This window comes from Mustela nigripes, chromosome X, assembly GCF_022355385.1.
Source record: "Mustela nigripes isolate SB6536 chromosome X, MUSNIG.SB6536, whole genome shotgun sequence".
NCBI lineage: Eukaryota > Metazoa > Chordata > Mammalia > Carnivora > Mustelidae > Mustela > Mustela nigripes.
The window spans coordinates 44,331,852-44,350,949 of NC_081575.1; the positions used below are offsets into that span (position 1 = coordinate 44,331,852).

The following is a 19,098-nucleotide window of genomic DNA, read 5'->3' on the forward strand; positions in this document are numbered from 1 at the left end:
AATATCTATAAATCCAAGTTGGTATATATATTCTTTTGCCTAATGAGGCCCATATTCTACATTATTTTTTTATATTTTTATTTTTTGACTGTCTTTATTTTTTATTTTTTTTAAGATTTTATTTATTTATTTGACAGACAGAGATCACAAGTAGGCAGAGATGCAGGCAGAGAGAGAAAAGGAAGCAGGTTCCCTGCTGAGCAGAGAGCCAGATGTGGGGCTCAGTCCCAGGACCCTGAGAACATGACCTGAGCTGAAGGCAGAGGCTTAACCCACTGAGCCACCCAGCTGCCCCATTTTTTAATTTTTTAAAGTAAGCTCTAGACCAAATCTGGAGCTTGAACTCACAACTCCTACATTAAGAGTCACATGCTCTACTGACTGAGCCAGTCAGGTGCCCCCTACATTATATTTTTGACTTGTTTGACTGACTAAATATGATTTTTATTTCATTTTATTTATATGTGGTGTGTTTCTAATTATTTGTTGGGGATTTATATTGTTTTTTATGCATATTGTCTTTTTTTCTATTAAGATATAATTGACATATAAAATTATATTAGTTTAAGATGTACAACATAATAATTCAATAACTGTATATGTTGCAAAATGATCACCACAATAAGTCTAGTTAACATCAATTACCACACATAGGTACAAATTTTTTTCTTGTGATAAGAACTTTTAAGATCTACTCTCTTAGCTTCCATGAACAAAACATTTTCACTGCATACATACACAACTATCTTCCAGCTTGCTGACTTATTAAAGTATACCTAATATATATATAATGCATAATATATTAAATATATTTAATATCTTATATATTGTTTATTATACACAATTAATTATATAATATAAAATTTAAATGTAATACTTATATATTATATAATTAATAAATGTAAAATGTAATAATGTATGTAATGAATATTATAATATGTAATATATATTTAGTATATATTATTATTTATTATATATATGTGATCTAACTTTATATATATTTATTAAAGTTACATGTTGCATATGTCTCTCCTAGTCTTTATGCTCAGGGAGAGTTATAAGGAGTTCCAGAAGAAGACTTTATTGAGGTTGCAGTGGAATATTTGGTACATCGTTCACAACGTCAGTGTTTGCTGCCTTCCCATCCCAATTCTTCCGATCTTTAAGAAGGATGTTGTTTCTTTGTCGCAATAGAATGACTATATTTTAGTGAGCATTTGGGAGTGTAAGAAAAAGGGAACACCCCCCCACACACACACACACACATATTATGTAGGAAATTTGGTGCCATCTCTGTGATAATGCAGTGTAAAGGAGCTGGGCCAGGGAAAAGTCCTCACCCTTCACATGGCAATAATTGGATTTTCCTCTCTGTTGGTGTCCTTCTTGTTCACATGAGGACTACACATAATTGGGAGTCTATGACTTATTGGAAGCTCCAGGAAGAGGTGACTGGGGGGTTGGCAACTGCACTGAGAGTCAAGAGTGCTTCCGGGGTCTCAGTACCTGAACCATCCCAGGATGAGTTCCTTCCCTTGCTTGTGACCTGCACCATGATGCAGGTGTTCACCAAACATCCATCACTCTTTACAACTTAAGTGGCCCAGGGGACACAGAGGTCCTGCCCCTTTTAAAAGTTATAGTGACCTTTGTTGTTTTTTTTTTTTTTTAAGATTTATTTATTTATTTATTTATTTGACAGAGAGAAAGAGAGAGAGAGAGAGAGAGAGAGCTAGCTCAAGATCACAAGTAGGCAGAGGCAGGCAGAGGGAGAGGGGGAAGCAGGCTCCTTGCTGAGCAGAGAGTCCCATTCGGGGCTCAATCCCAGGACCCTGATACCATGACCTGAGCCGAAGGTAGAGGCTTAACCACTGAGCCACCCAGGTGCCCCTGATCTTTGTAAAACCTCCTTAATATATAAAGAGGAGGAGGGGTTCACTGGAGTCATCAGAGACACCTCAAAGAGGAACTGGGCCTGACATAGTGGGCAGGAGTTATGGGTGATAGATAGGAGGGTGATGACAGGGAGTCCAGACTGACCGGTGAAGAGTAGGGGCTCCCAGGTGAGCAGACAGGGCTCAGAGATAACTGACTGGACATGCCAGGGGACTGAGACTCCTTGGCTTAGGATTCATTGGAGATTTTAAAGGACACATTTGCTTCCATGGGCTGCTTACATAGTCCCGTTACACAGTGAAATGACACAACTGTTCATCAGAAGAAAGTGCCCTATACCATGGGGTATGGAAAAAAAAAAAGGAGCACTAATAGTAGTAAAGCTGAGTTGATGTTCAGCTCCCTAAACCTTCATCAATGTAGAAGCAGACATCAAAGGGAAATTTACCATTAATGGATCTCTGCACTGGCTGGAAATGATACTTTTTTGTTTCTCACTGACCCCTGGTCCCATAGAATCTCATCTGTCAGCAAGTTTCTGCCTGCCTCCTGCAGTCACATTCTTAACCAGAATACACTGTGTTAGCTCTCTCTCCATCCGTTCATTTCTTTCATCTCTGCATCTCCCAGAGATCACTCTGTGAGGCTTTTCTCCTCCTTTGTTGCCTCAACTACTTTTGTAAGTACAGTGGGTTATATCAGAGCACCATACTGATTGGACTAGTTTAGAAGGCAAAATTTAACATTGACTGTCACTGTCATTTACATATTGCTTTGCATAAGGTTTTCTACAGGGTTAAATGTGGCACCATGACCACAACTGGAACTGGATTTGTTGACCAACCCCCTTGCCCCCCAATGGTTGAGTAGCTGTGCTGTGGTAGAAACAGGAGCTCTGTAAACTTTGCACAAAAATGCATTTTTCTATTGTCCATACTACCTGATCTTTTTAAATGTGTTCACACTACCTGAACTTTTAAACTATGTTCAGTAGAAACTGCACAGGATCTCACCTGGGATGTGGGTTTATTTCTGGATTTCATTGATGTTATCTGCTCATGTTGCCACATATACAGTTGGCCCTATCCTGGATTCTTTTTGGGTAACTTCAGTGTTTTACCAGGTAGATCCACAATGCTCTTTTCATTTATCTCTAAATCCATCTTTCTGCCAGCTTACCAAAGGTAGAGATTAACAAACATGCAAAGGATGATTTCTAGGCTGTCCTGAGTCCTTTGATCTTAGAGCAGAAGTATCTAATAACCAGGGAATGGAGTTGATGAGGTAACATAGGTAGTATTTGCACAGTTTGGAACATCAGGAAAATATCACATTCCAATAAAGATATTTTTTAAGGAAAGAGAAGAGATCACTGAGGTCAAAGTAACCAAATGTCTTGAGAAGTGATGTTCAGTTCATAGCCATCTATTTAGAATATGGGGAAAAGGTATGCCTCTATCTCAGGATATCTCTCATTTATTTATTGATTCATATATTCATGAATAATAGGTTTTTCAAACAATGGCGAGTACCTGCATGCCCAGCGCTTTCTGCTGCTGTGCTCAATACAAACCCCTTACCATCTACCATTTATAATGATATAGTGTTCACTATTTCCTCTACATATATTAAGAACCACAGCAGGTAGTATTATCCTTTTTGCTTCTAACATCAAACAATTTGGAAATCTCAAGAGGAAAAGGAAAATAACCATATTTTTGTGCTTTCTGTTATTCTTGTTTCCTCCCATATTTTCCTAGATTTCTTCTTATATCGATTTTTTTTGTTTGTTTCCTTTACCCATTCTTTAGGGTTTATCTGCTGGTGACAAATTATCTTAGTTTCCCGTCATTTAAGAATGTCATTTTGTTGCTATCAATTCTTGAAAGGTAATTTAGTTGGAGATAGAAATTGAGGTTGACAGCTCTTTTATTTCAGCACTTGAAAATGTGCTACTTTCTTCTGGACTACACAATTTTTTTTAAGTTCTTTTCAGCTTAACAGTATTCATTGTTTTTGCACCACACCCAGTGTTCCATGCAATCTGTGCCCTCTCTAATACCCACCACCTGGTTCCCCCAACCTTCCATCCCTCACCCCTTCAAAACCCTCAGATTGTTTTTCAGAGTCCATAGTCTCTCATGTTCACCTCCCCTTCCAATTTCCTTCAACTCCCTTCTCCTCTCCATCTCCCCTTGTCCTCCATGCTATTTGTTATGCTCCACAAATAAGTGAAATCATATGATAATTGACTCTCTCTGCTTGACCTATTTCACTCAGCATAATCTCTTCCAATCCCGTCCATGTTGCTACAAAAGATGGGTATTCGTCATTTCTGATGGAGGCATAATACTCCATAGTGTATATGGACCACATCTTCCTTATCCATTTGTTCGTTGAAGGCATCTTGGTTCTTTCCACAGTTTGGCAACCGTGGCCATTGCTGCAATAAACATTGGGGTACAGATGGCCCTTCTTTTCACTACATCTGTATCTTTGGGGGAAATACCCAGTAGTGCAATTGCAGGGTCATAGGGAAGCTCTATTTTTAATTTTTTGAGGAATCTCCACACTGTTGTCCAAAGTGACTACACCAACTTGCATTCCCACCAGCAGTGTAAGAGGGTTCCCCTTTCTCCACATCCCCTCCAACACATGCTGTTTCCTGTCTTGCTAATTTTGGCCAATCTAACTGGTGTAAGGTGGTATCTCAATGTGGTTTTAATTTGAATCTCCCTGAGGGCTAGTGATGATGAACATTTTTTTCATGTGTCTGATAGCCATTTGTATGTCTTCATTGGGGAAGTGTCTGTCCATATCTTCTGCCCATTTTTTGATATGATTGTCTTTTTTGTGTGTGTTAAGTTTGAGGAGTTCATTATAGATCCTGGATATCAACCTTTTGTCTGTACTGTCATTTGCAAATATCTTCTCCAATTCCGTGGGTTGCCTCTTTGTTTTCTTGACTGTTTCCTTTGCTGTGCAGAAGCTTTTGATCTTTATGAAGTCCCAAAAGTTCATTTTTGCTTTTGTTTCCTTGGCCTTTGGAGACATATCTCTTTTTTTAAATTTTTTATTTTTTATAAACATATATTTTTATCCCCAGGGGTACAGATCTGTGAATCACCAGGTTTATGCACTTCACAGCACTCACCAAAGCACATACCCTCACCAATGTCCATAATCCCACCCCCTTCTCCCAAACCCCCTCCCCCCAGCAACCCTCAGTTTGTTTTGTGAGATTAAGAGTCACTTATGGTTTGTCTCCCTCCCAATCCCATCTTGTTTCATTTATTTTTGGAGACATATCTTGAAAGAAGTTGCTATGGCTGATATCCAAGAGGTTACTGCCTATGTTCTGCTCTAGGATTCTGACGGATTCCTGTCTCACATTGAGGCCTTTTATCCATTTTGAGTTTATCTTTGTGTACGGTAAAAGAGAATGGTCGAGTTTCATTCTTCTACATATAGCTTGGACTACACAATTTTTGACAAGAAATATGTTATCCTTCATGCCATTTGCTTCCCCTAAGTAATGCATTCTTCCTCTCTCCCTGATTTCAGGATGATGATGGTGATGATGATGATGATGATGATGATGATTTGTCTTCAGTTTTCTGGGCTTTAAGAGGAATGCCTCTAGTGTTTTCTCCATTTAGTAGAATGCTAGCTTTTTGTCTGAGGTGTGCATACATATTTTCTTTTTTAATTTAGAATTTTCCTAGTTAACATACAGTACAATATTGGTTTATGGAGTAGAATTCAGTGATTCATCACTAACATACACCACCCAGTGCTCATTACAACAAGTTACATATTTTCATGTTAAGAAATTACTCACTAATTCCAGTTCTTTTGAGTTTTTTAAAAACATGAGTGAGTGTTGATGCTGATAAATACCTGTGTTGATGCTGATAAATACCTTTCTGCATATGAAGGTGTCATATAACTGTTTCCTTCGCTCTGTGAATACACTAGATTATATTAGTAGATTTCCTGATATTGAAACACATTTGCACTTTTGGAACAAGTTTTATAAGGTCATGATCTATGTTTACATGATATTCAATTGTGTTTGGTAATATTTTATTTAAGAACATTTCCTCATATTCTTATAGATACTCGTGTAATTTTTGTGAAATTGTTACTGTTTTTAAAAATTAGTCTTATTCTTCAACCTTTTACATATTTTCTATACCCACGAAATAGTTTAAGTTGCACTGGTATTATGTAACTTTTAACGAATTTAAATTCTTTTTAAAGAATTATCCTCTGGAAAGATCTCACCTTGTGCTTTTTCATGAGAGAATTATTTAAACTCATTCATTATTTCTTCGTGTAATTGGCCTAATTAGACTCTTTGTCTCTATTGGGGTCAATTTGAATAAGTTGTAATTTTCAAAAAAATTTTTCATTTTGTCTGTGTTTTTAAAGGTACAGTTGACTCTTGAACAACATGTTTGAAGTGCATGGGTCCACTTACATGTGGATCTTATTTAATAAATCTGTTGGAAAATTTCGAAGATTTGCAACAATTTGGAAAAAAAAACAGATGGATTGTGTAGCCTAGACATACCAAAAGAACTAAGAAAATGTTATTATTATGAGAATACAGTATGTAATACAGATAACATACAAAATGTATATTAATCAACTGTTATTGTTGTTGTTAAGGCTTCTAGTCAACTGTAGGATAATAGTAGTTAAGTTTTGGGGGAGTCAAATGTTATACTCCAATTTTCAACTGTGCAGGGGTTCAGCACCCCAACCCCTGTGTTGTTCAATAGTCAATTGTACTTGAATGCAGTTCTGCAGATTTTTCACGTACGGGACTCAGCTCTTTCCTTTCTTTTAAAGACTGTGTCATTTCTTCATGTTTTTGTTATCTTCCCCTCCCCATAAACCTGCGCTTATCTTTATGTATATATTCTACTGCAGTGTTGTTTCTAACCTCTTCACTTCTACTTTTACCTTGAATTATTCTTGCCATCCACATTCTTTTAATCTACATCATGGTTTTTAATCTGGTGTTTTGAATTGAATATATATTTATTTTCATTTTTATTAATATAGGTATTTAAAGTTTTAAATATTCTCTGACAGCTGCTCTAGCTGTAGTCTAAAATATTGTATTTTCCTTAATTTCTGCAATTTTAATCTATATTTCCATTTGAGTATGACATTTGTCAAACAGCCTAAGGTAAAGTCAATGTTCACAAATGTTCCATGTTCATTTGAATAGTCAGTGTATTGTGTAATACCAAGCTTCAGAGTTCAATATGTCTGTCTATAAGATTTGCCTTTAAGGTTGTTGTTTAGGTCTTCTCTATACTTACCAAATTTTTCTCCACATGAATGTTCTTAGGTTGAGGTAAGTATGTTAAAATCATCTATTAGTATGTTTTTTCATATTTCTCCTTGCACTTCCTGTAGTTTAAGCTTTTAAAATATTTTTGTTCTGTGGATAAATAAGTATTAATAACTAACATTTTCTTAGTAAATTTTATCCTTTAGTATTGTCAAGTGTGCTTTTTCCTTTTAACCCGTTTTAATTTCTAATCTTCACTCTTGAATGAAAAAGGCTAGTGCATAAAAGCGTTATCACAGGGCGCCTGGGTGGCTCAGACTATTAAGCATAAGCCTTCAACTCAGGTCATGATCCTGGGATCCTGGGATTGAGTCCCACATCAGGCCCCCCCTGCTCAATGGGGAGCTTGCTTCTCCCTCTCCCTCTGCCTCCCCCTGCTTGTTCTCTCTTTCTGTTTGTCAAGTGAATAAATAAAATCTTTGAATAAATGTGATCAAAATTTTACAAAATAATACATGTAAGCAAACATGTGCTGTGTATTTCACACACACACGTGTGTGTGTGTGTGTGTGTGTGTGTGTGTGTGTGTAGTAGATCCAATTCTTGCTTCCACTTAAATGTGTAGGACCTTATAATAGGGAGATACCCTTTGTGATCCTGGTGAGCCTACCTAAGTCATCTGTAAAATGGACATATTATTACTTAACAGAGCTGTTGTGAAGAGAAAATGAGAAATTAGTAAACATATAGAAAGTGTTTAATATGTCATACTTCAACAAATATATGTATGGCCTCCTCTGTGTTCTTCCTTCCATAAGACATGACCTTAACGTGACCTCATAGAAACCAATTATATTTAAGGCAGCAGAGAATGGAAATATATATGAGAGAGAAACAGCTGTTGCTGCTTTGTAGTGCAAATCACCTGATTATAGTGTGGAGGAGAAAGCAAATCATTCCCTATTTTATTTAATTTCCTTTCTTACCATCTTTTACCTTCTGCTTGGACATTGAAAGGAGATAGGACAGAATAACAGAGTATAAAGATGGATCTGCCGTACAACAGACTAACAGGAGACTCGAATTATAAATAACAGATTGAGCCTTGCCTGAAGGATCATGGGTAGTCACTTCCCCTGTGCTGGCCTAAGCCCTAATGTAGAATAAGATTGTATATCCTAATAGTTAGGAACATGGGCTTAGGAATCAGATAAAGTGGGGAGAAAATTTGGCAAATTTAATTACTGGTTTTAGGATATTTACCAAATGTTAAGCCTCTAGATATATTAAACCCATATGTAATATATATATATATATATATATATATATATATATATATATATATATATATATATATTCCTTTCCTTTTACTATTTTAGTTGCACAAGGAAAGTATTTCTTTTTTATATAATTTTATTTCATTTTTCCACTGTCCCAAGATTCATTGTTTATGTACCACACCTAGCAATCCATGCAATACATGCCCTCCTTAATATCCATCACCAGGCTAACCCATCCCCCCATGTTCCTCCCCTCTAAAACCCTCAGTTTGTTTCTTAGAGTGTACAGTCTCTCATGGTTTGTCTCCCTTTCCAGTTTCCCCCAATTCACTTTTCCTTTCCTTCTCCTAATGTCCTCCGTGTTACTCCTTGTGTTCTACAAGTGAGTGAAACCATATGATAATTGATTTCTCTGCTTGACTTATTTCACTCAGCATAATCTCCTCCAGTCCCTTCCACGTTGATACAAAAGTTGGGTATTCATCCTTTCTGATGGCTGCATAATATTCCATATTGTATGTGGACCACATCTTCTTTATCCATTTGTCTGTTGAAGGGAATCTCAACTCTTTCCACAGTTTGGCAATTGTGGACATTGCTGCTATGAACATTGGGGTTCATATGGCCCTTCTTTCCAGTACATCTGTATCTTTGGGGTAAATACCCAGTAGTGCAATTGCAGGGTCATAGGGTAGCTCTATCTTTAATTTTTTGAGGAATCTCCACACTGTTTTCCAAACTTGCATCCCCACCAGCAGTGTAAGAGTGTTCCCCTTTCTCCACATCCTTTCCAACATTTGTTGTTTACTTTTTGTTAATTTTGGCCATTCTAAGTGGTGTAAGTTGGTATCTCAGTGTGGTTTTGATTTGAACTTCCCTGGTGGCTAATGATGAACATATTTTTATGTGTCTGCTAGCCACTGCACAAGTTCAAAGTTATTTTAATCCATGTGTGTTGGTTATCCTGGTCCCTAGGTTAAAGGAGCATGTGACTAAAATTTACCCTGAATCCTGTGGTTGAAGCATGTTCCCCTCTGGAAACTGTGGGCTGAACACTGGGTGATATCATGTAGTTTCTCCCTTTCTCTCCCCTGTGATTCTCTGCTTGGCTAACTGGGGATTAAACTCATGAACTTGGATTTAGTTAAAGGTACCTTTATTTAGAGAGAACAAAAAGAATCATGTTGAGAAAATACTTTTGTCTCATGACCCTCACTAAATACTGGGAAGTAGAGACACTGTGGGATTGCAGAATATAAGGTTTATTTGAGAGACATGCTTCTCTTCCCTTAGGCATCTGAACGTCCTTGAAGCTGTTCAGTTAAGACTGTCATGTGGTACATTCATAAATTAGTTCTAGGATGATCCTATTATTTAATTCCTTTGGCTTAAGGATGTTTCCCATTCTAACACTGAGCCCATTTCTTATGGGAAAGGCTGGAGATATTTATTTTTTCCGATTACTTTTTTTTTTTTTAACTTTCAAAACCAAGGCACTTTCATTGCAGATAAAAAAGGAAAATACACGAAAACAAAATGAAAATCATTAGAAACATTTAAAAGTCTACTACTCATGGATAAGTACTAACAGTTCAATAAATTTATAATTTTCAGAAATTTTGCCATTCAAATATAGCCATATATAGTTAAGAATAGCAATGAGATGATGTCCTACTTATAGCTTTGTAAACTACTTTTTTACAACAAACATGAAGGTCAACCATGCCAATTAACACAAGCCCATATAATAAAAATGTTAGTAGAATCACTGATGGTCCATTCTGGTATGATAATAATGCTAAGAAATGTTAATATTATTGCTGATTTCCTCTGTAAGTGAGTAAGCTCATTTCAACCTCAGTGCAGCCTAGGGGGAAGAGCAATTGTTGCTCAACTTTACACAGCAGAGAATTGAAGCACAGTGAGGGCAGGGCTAGCAAGTCACAAGACTAAGATTTTTTTTTAAGATTATTTATTTGACAGAGAGATCATAAGTAGGCAGAGAGGCAGGCAGAGAGAGAGAGAGGAGGAAGCAGGCTCCCTGCTGAGCAGAGAGCCCGATGTGGGACTCGATCCCAGGACCCTGAGATCATGACCTGAGCCGAAGGCAGCGGCTTAACCCACTGAGCCACCCAGGTGCCCAAGACTGAGATTTGAACAGAATTTGTGTGACTGCTGAGCCCCTACACTTAACCAGTGTACACTATTGCTTTTCATCTTATAAGATCCTCAATCTTACTGTTGAATTAGGGTACAGCAAAAGAAAACTAATTAAGGTCCCATGTTCTTTTTTCTCAGCTAACTAGGCAAAAATTTAAAATATTAATCTTCAATAGTGTGGTTTGGAATTTGGGGAATGGTGTCCTCTTATACTGTGGAATCTTGTATCTTGTCTTCTTTCCTGGGCTCCAAGGATGTTCTGCTTCTAAAGTGAATGGCTTACTTGTGCTTGGGACAGAAAATACTTGTTTCCCAGCCATTTTAATATTTTGTGTAATTACAAGAGCAATAGGTGTTTATTATAGTTAAAAGTAGATGACATGGAAAGGGAAATAATACCTCAATGTCCACTGCTCAACATAAAGACCTTTTAATATTTTCATCTGTACCATATTTACCAGAAATATTCTTATGCAGGTATTTATATATTTATGCATGTATGCATAAATTTACACATTTATGTGCAAAACATAAGATATCATCTTACATTTAATTTTAACTTGCTTGTCTCACCATAGTAGACTGAATTGTATACTCTCTAAAATATTTCCAAATTCTACCACCCCCTCCATATCTTATTTGTAAATAGTGTCTTTGCAAGTAGAGTTATATTAGAGATCTTAAAAAGTGATCATTTTGGATTTAGGATGGTCCTCAAATCCAATGATTGGTGTCCTTATAAATAAGGGAGAGGGGGATTTCACACACACAGGAAGAAGGTTATGTGAAGACAGAGGCAGAGTTATGTTGTCACAAACCAAGGAAAGCCAGTAGTTACCAGAGTTATGCTGTCACAAACCAAGGAAAGCCAGTAGTTATCAGAGACTGGATGATGTAAGGAAGGATTCTTCTCTCCAGGCTGCAGGCTCTAAGAACAGTCCCACCAACACTCAATTTCAAATTTCTCTAGTCTTGAGAACTATGAGATCATAACTTACTGTAGTTCTAAGCCACAAAGTTCCAGCTCTAAGCACTAATACAGTCATTTATCATATACTCCAAATGTCATTGGTTGTGGATAAACATCAGTCTATATATTATCTTTCATGCCTGAGAAGATAGTAATGCATAGTAAATACATATAAGAAAAATGGTAGTAAATACATATAAGAAAAACAAATATGGATAAATTTTTCTTATATGCTAATGAATTTTTTTATTGAGTCATTTAATGTTCACAGAACCCCTATGAGGTAGATACTGTTGCTCACCGTCATTTTATAAATGAAAAGCTGAAGGACACAGAGAACAGGGACTTGGCCCAGGACTGCACAGTTAAGGAGCAGGACAGCTTGTCTTTGTATAGCACTACATTCTCTAGAGCCTGGAAACAGTCAAGTATTTGTCATGAAGCAACAGAAGCATTCTGCAAAAGTTTACATATTTTAGATAGTCATTAAAAGTAATATTCATATCTTCATATATTTGTACAAATAATGACTTGGTTACACAAAATGTGACTTGTGACCTTGGTGAGAGCGCTTTCTGTTCTGGGGACAGAAGCTCTAGTGCAGTGAGATAAGAAGTCAGTGGAAAGTGAGGAATGATAACAGGGAATGCAGAAAATGCTTTCTGGAACTTTGATTTTGAGGGGCAGTGGGTGGGGAGGGAGGCAGAGAAGGGAGAGAAAGAAAGAGGGAAGGAGGGAGGTGGGGAGGGAGAGATAGAGAGAAGGTCTATGACTGAATGAGGATGAGGCTAATGGGACATTTCCAGTGGCAGTATGGGTTTTGAGACCAATATATATTTAGTCATAGGTGAATGGAAGAATGGATAATTGCATTTCCATTAAATCTTAGTAATTTGTAGGTTGTTGCCTCTCAGAGAGGCAGTGGATAGCAGAAATCCTGATGTGATGTAGCTGAATAATGCATACGCCAAGGACTCTGAAGGCCCCTGCACTGATGACTGTGTGATGGGTCTAGAATTTTCCCGAGCAGCAATTAGGCAAACACCACAGCATGCTACCCTGGTGTCATTTCCACTGAGCTCACCAAATGAGTCAGATAAACCTGTCTTTCCAGCATGGGGGACTGCTTTAGGGTCTGTTCTGGGGCATGATGATGAACAGCTCTTATGAGACTCTGAATCACTCAAGAAAGTAGAGAATATCTGACTCCAAAAATTTGACTCAAGTTATGTCATAGAGACTTTTGCTTCCCTCCTCTACATATTTATAATCTCATTAAGAGAAACAACTTTTCACAGTGCCTGTCTTAGCCTTGAGGCTCAGCCAGCACCTACTGTTCTAGCTCAAAATTTAAAGGGCCCCTAAAGTCCTAGGACATGCCATATAATATAGGCAACTTTTCTCATTTACTCTTTGGAATAGTTCTGTACAAAGGTATGGTGAGTGCCACTTCACAGAGGACCAGGCTCAGGTTGACAGAGCCTAGTAAAGAGTAAGTAAAGCTGTAAAGTCATAATACTATTGAAAGTGAAAAGCAAATTTGAAAGTAAAAAACATAAAGAATTGTGTGAAGACATTGGGGAAAGTATTTGCAAATATCTCAGATATGCATTTAGGAGGCACCATTCTATTAACAACAGATCATTTGGGTCAGGGAGTAGGAGTAGGTCTAGTGGGAGATGCAGGACAATTTCACTTTATAAATGTACTTTAATATATTATTTAGAATGTTGTATTCAGGAAAAGATAGTACTTCATAAAAATTTAGAAACAAGAAAGACTTGTGAACAGATTGAGAAATGTGTACATATATTAGATATTTTGTAAAGGTCTCCATCATATTCAATTTCATGGAGAAATGAAGGTAGATAATAAAGTAGATTAAAAAAAATTGAATTGGGGGAAATTTAAATCGCGCCGGCCAGCTGCACGAGCCACACCGTCTTTGGGGTGATCTGTGGTGGACGTTTTGAGGGCAGCTGACCTGCAGCCTGCACGTCCCGGACCGCCTCCCGTGGAAGCCTGAGCGGGCCGTGTAGCTTTCTCCCTTTGTCTCATAACCATGTCCACCAACGAGAATGCTAATTCACCAGCTGCCCGCCTTAACAGATTCAAGAACAAGGGGAAAGACAGTACATAAATGAGGCGGCGTCGAATAGAAGTTAATGTGGAGCTGAGGAAAGCAAAGAAGGATGACCTGATGCTGAAAAGGAGAAACGTAAGCTCGTTTCCCGATGATGCTACCTCTCCACTGCAGGAAAACCGCAACAACCAGGGCACTGTAAATTGGTCGGTTGATGACATTGTCAAGGGCATAAATAGCAACAATTTGGAAAGCCAGCTCCAGGCTACTCAAGCTGCTAGGAAACCGCTTTCTCGGGAAAAGCAGCCCCCCACAGACAACATAATCCGGGCTGGTTTGATTCCAAAATTTGGTTGGTGTTCTCTCTAAGGCAGACTTTAAGACACAAAAGGAAGCTGTCTGGGCTGTGACCAACTATACAAGTGGTGGGACAGTTGAACAGATTGTATACCTCATCCATTGTGGCATAATCAAACCATTGATGAACCTCTTAACTGCGAAGGATACCAAAATTATTCTGGTCATCCTGGATGCCATTTCCAACATCTTTCAGGCTGCTGAGAAACTAGGTGAAACTGAGAAACTTAGTATAATGATTGAAGAACGTGGAGGTTTGGACAAAATTGAGGCTCTACAAAACCATGAAAATGAGTCTGTGTACAAAGCTTCATTAAACTTGATTGAGAAGTATTTCTCTGTAGAGGAAGATCAGAATGTTGTGCCAGAAACTACCTCTGAAGGCTATACGTTCCAGGTTCAGGATGGCACTGCTGGGACCTTTAACTTTTAGCTTGTATAGCTGACGCAGAAAGTTGTTTGTGGTGTGCTTTGTTTGGTAGAAGTTTGTCTTACTGTTTCTCTACTAAGAACTCTTTTTAAATGTGTTTTGTTATTGTAGCACTTTTTACAACAAAACTCTACTTGACCAGTTCCAAACTGTAAAAACTGTATGAAGCTCCTCCTCCCAGTGGGTTTCTTATTTCTATGTGGACTCTCCTCTCTTGCAGTGTCCTATAAATAAAGATTAAATTCCACCCTTTTCTTTAAAAAAAATTTGAATTGACTGTGTGTGTAATTCAGACTGGAGCAGGACTTTTAATCTCAGGTTTATATATCCCAGAATATGTGCTTTTTTATATCCTAGAAAAGTGACAGATGCAGAGGGATTGTCCCAGTTAAAAACTCGAAGAAACACTGGCTGATACCATGAAGTCATTCTCCCAAACCTCTACCCCTTTCCCCCTTGCTCAGCTCTTTATCTGAAACTTCACAGCTGCAGTACTAGATCTTCCCACCAGGTGGAAACCCATTCATTTCCATAAATGTTCTTTTTTTAATGAAAAAGAATACGTTTGGCAGAGTAAAAAATACCATGAAACGGTCTATGTACTATATGAAACCAATTCTGTTTGGAAAATTCATAAGTATATTAAAGAAGTTCCATCTACTGTTGACTCCAAATCTATATCACGTTCATTGATTTACCTCTTCCCTCATCACTGTCAAATGATGTGCCCTGTAGGTTGTACATAGGGCTTTCTACCGGAAAACACAATGCTCACATTACATTAATCCACCCCTGTACAGACAAATCAGACCTTCTCTTCCACTCTACCCCTTCTATCATCCCCTATGACACCTGCCCAGACCCCGCTCTGACGCTCCATTCTCTCTCAGTCACCTCCCGCCTGTCCTGAGCTGCCAGTGGTCCACCAAACACTGCCAAGGCGCGCCACTGCCACCTGGTGTTTCATCATCTGCAGACCCCGGAGTACGTTTTTACAGTCTTCTTTTATATTATCAGGATTCCCCCCCCCCGGGGGGGGCAGAATTAGAATCATTCTGTAGATAACTTCATAGCCTGGATTTTAAGGGAGGTAAGGGAGGGTATTGCCTTGGGTGGGGGTGGGGGGGCTCTTTAAATAAACGTCTTTTTAAAGAAATTAGAAAATGGCGATACGTTGGTGCCACCTCGTGAAAGAAGACTGAACTGCACCTTGACTATTGTGGAACTGGAAACTGGGAGGGAAGTGCCCAAACCTACCACGCAGAACTTTCTGCAACTCTGGGAGGAAAGGGGCATTCTTGGGATTAAACTCTAGCTTTTACTGATCGTGCTGCAGTACAATCTTCTTCTATACCCAAGCATTGAATTCTGTCGTGGGGGAAAGGAAATCCTTTCCTCTTGGGAAAATACCTGTTTGCCTCCATTTGAACAATCATTTCAACATTCCTGATCTATACCTGCGACAAAGAGATGGTTGCTGAGTTGGCAAGTGTAATTTCTGTGGAAGCATGGGAAATACAGCCCAGGTGCAGTGGGATGTGAGTGAGTATTGAGAATTCATGGAATTTTGCTGCTAAGGGGAGAATATATGTAAAGAGGACAATAACTAAAGATGTGGAGAAAAGCCCAGGGCATTAATGAATATTTTTAAATTATCGATGATAAGAGAATTGAGCAAGTTGCAGTTTTCATGGGAAGGAGCCATCTCTTCTTAGACTTAACATCTGTATTTACTACCCCACCATTTCAACACTTTACTTCTTTTTCTTTTTCAATCTGAAGAAGGCTAAAGCTTAACCAGAGGGATGGCATAGAGTTTGGTCCTAATGCCTGTTAACTGGACAGATGAATGGATGGATGGATGGATGGATGCAGGAGGTGTTAAACATGTGTTGAGAAGTCACTGATTTTTACATATCAGGACAGAGCTCTTTACGTAGTTGATGAAACCATGGTGTTGGGTGGCTATGAGGATACAGCTCCTCAGGACTCAGCAACTGATGACTGAAAGATGGGAGGCATTTCCTATGTGAAGGACCAGCTTGAGTGTCCTAGATACATGAAGTCATTGTGGCAACTGTGGTGACATTTTAATTCAGACAGACCCGGCCTGGCAAGAAAAGCATATCCTGCCTTTTAGGTGTTCGGGACTCAGCTGAGGGATGGGTCCCCACAGTAGGGACAAACTGCCCTAGGGTGTGGGGAGACAAAGGGATCCCAGATATAAGTCAATTATTTCCCATTTTGGGACTGGGTGGCCCTGTCTTGCAGGTAAAGCCATTGGGATATGGCCCAGTTCCAGTGAGTGTTGGTCCTGTTCAAGGGGTGTCCTGGAACTGCTTTCCTCTTAAGGCAGGGGTGCAGGAGGGAAGACAGATAATGACACTGAGCTCCATCTTCCCCCAGTTTAAAATGGGAATAAGAATGCTTAACTTAGGATTGCTGAGAACATTTAGTGATTTACACAGGAGCAAGTCTATGGCCCTGTGGTTATTGTAGGATCATGAATGCCTGTATGAATTCAGGCCACTTCTTATTCCTTTCCAACTTTGTTTTTAGGGAATAGATAGGGAAAGAAGAAGAAAAAGGACATGTGAGAAGTCCATTATAGTATGTGGTTGTTTTGACCATGACCCATTTTATCAGTCTCATTGTCACTAATCTACTACCCTAGCATGGTGCTGGGCACTTAGTTACATCAGTGAAGCATATTGGTAGCTGGATCTGTCTCTCCTTATGCAGCTTCTCATGCTTGTGCCCAGCTCATATCAGGTGCCCAAAGGGGGCAGTTTCTGAGAAACTGTGTCCTGATGGCTGCTGATGATTCTACACCAGATTTAATGCCAAAGTCCTCAGGAGAGTGTAACACCTCATATACTTGGTGGTATATGATGCCTGGCTCAAGTGATTTCACAGATATAAATAATAAATTCCCATGTTGTGGGAGATGCCTGGGTGGCTTAGTGAGTTAAGCATTTGCCTTTGGCTCAGGTCTTGATTCCCCCAATTTGGGCTCCTTGCCCAGCGGGAAGTCTGCTTCTCTCCCTCCCTCTCTGCCTGTCGCTCCTCCTGCCTGTGCTTGCTCTCTCTCTCTCTCTCCCCCTCCTTCTCTGAAAATAAAGAAATAAAAATCTTTATTTTAAAAAAGATTTTATTTATTTATTTATTTGGCAGAGAGAGAGAGAGATCACAAGTAGGCAGAGAGGCAGACTGGGGGGGGGGGGACAGGCTCCCTGCTGAGCAGAGATCCTGATGCAGGGCTCGATCCCAGGACCCTGAGACCATGACCTGAGACCATGACCTGAGCTGAAAGCAAAGGCTTAATCACTGAGCCACCCAGGCGCCCCTAAAATCTTTATTTTTTAAAGCATGTTGTGGAATACCTCCTGTGAGGTTCACAAACTAACCTAAAAGTAGAGAAACTGTTTGATCTCATGATGGGAGAAGGGGTTTAGCAGGTGGAAGTTCATTCCATCAGCAGCTACATGCTGTGTAGCAGCCCTCATGAGCAGTCTTAGAGATGCCTTTCATTGCTTAAAAGCAATAAATTGTCCATTTGGAAAAGAAAGCAGGTCTTTAATATGCATTTTTAGAAATATACCTAAATTGTTCTTGCCATTTATAGATAACTTTCAATTTTCACATTATTTCATAGATGGATGCGGAAATATGCAGTTTTTAGATCCTCCGAGCAAATTCACATTGTAACATAGATTCTCTCCTGATACATGTTTTCTTCCATCATATAATAAAATATTTTAAAGAGCCAGAAATTTTCGAAGAGTTAGTTAAAATGTCAGTTACTAAGATTTAGTATTTAAAAAAAAATGTATTACCCTAGACTTTGCCTTATTGTAATGATAGCCACTTTCCATAAAATTACCAGTTACTCTTAAATACTATAATTTTACCTGGGATATCGTATTTTTGTATCTGTACCTCAGAAGGCAAGGGACATCACCTCTCCCTAAATATTTGGTTAAGTTTCACTGCAAATGATTACTTCTATTTTGGTTATATGTAGTGTGGATCAATTTGATTAGATATAGTGTGGGTCTGTTAATACTGTAAGAACATAATCATGGGAATCTTCCACCTGATTAATTGCATCAGAGATGTGTGAATATATAAATAAATGTTAAATAATTCATTGAACTGTGGTTGATACTGTACATATTTAAAGTATATTCTCTAGTAAGTTTTAATATAGGTATGCACCTGTGAATTCAACACTACAGTCAAGATAATGAGCATGACCATTGGTTCAAAAACCTTTGTGCTCCTTTGTAATGCCCCCATCTACCTTTCTCCAGGCTTGCTCTCCACATCACCAGACCCTATCCCCAGGCAACTACTGATTATCTGTCAATATGGATTAGTTTTTTTTCCTATAATTTTATGTAAATGGAATCATAAAATGTGTATTCTTTTTTGTCAGTTTGCTTCCTTTAACCTAATTATTTCTAGATTTATTTGTTGCATATATGATTATTTCCTTTTTATTATTGACTAATGTTGAATTATGTGGATATATATAATTTATTCGATCCATTCAACTGGTAATAGATATTTGGGCTTTTTCCCAATCTGGGGCTCTTGTAGATGAAGATGCTA

At 38.4% G+C, this 19,098-nt stretch overlaps 1 pseudogene; it reads left to right on the top strand.

Moving 5' to 3' along the window:
* Positions 1-13,547: 13,547 nt before the first annotated feature.
* Positions 13,548-14,657, top strand: LOC132007241 (importin subunit alpha-1-like; annotated as a pseudogene).
* The last annotated feature ends 4,441 nt before the right edge of the window (positions 14,658-19,098 follow it).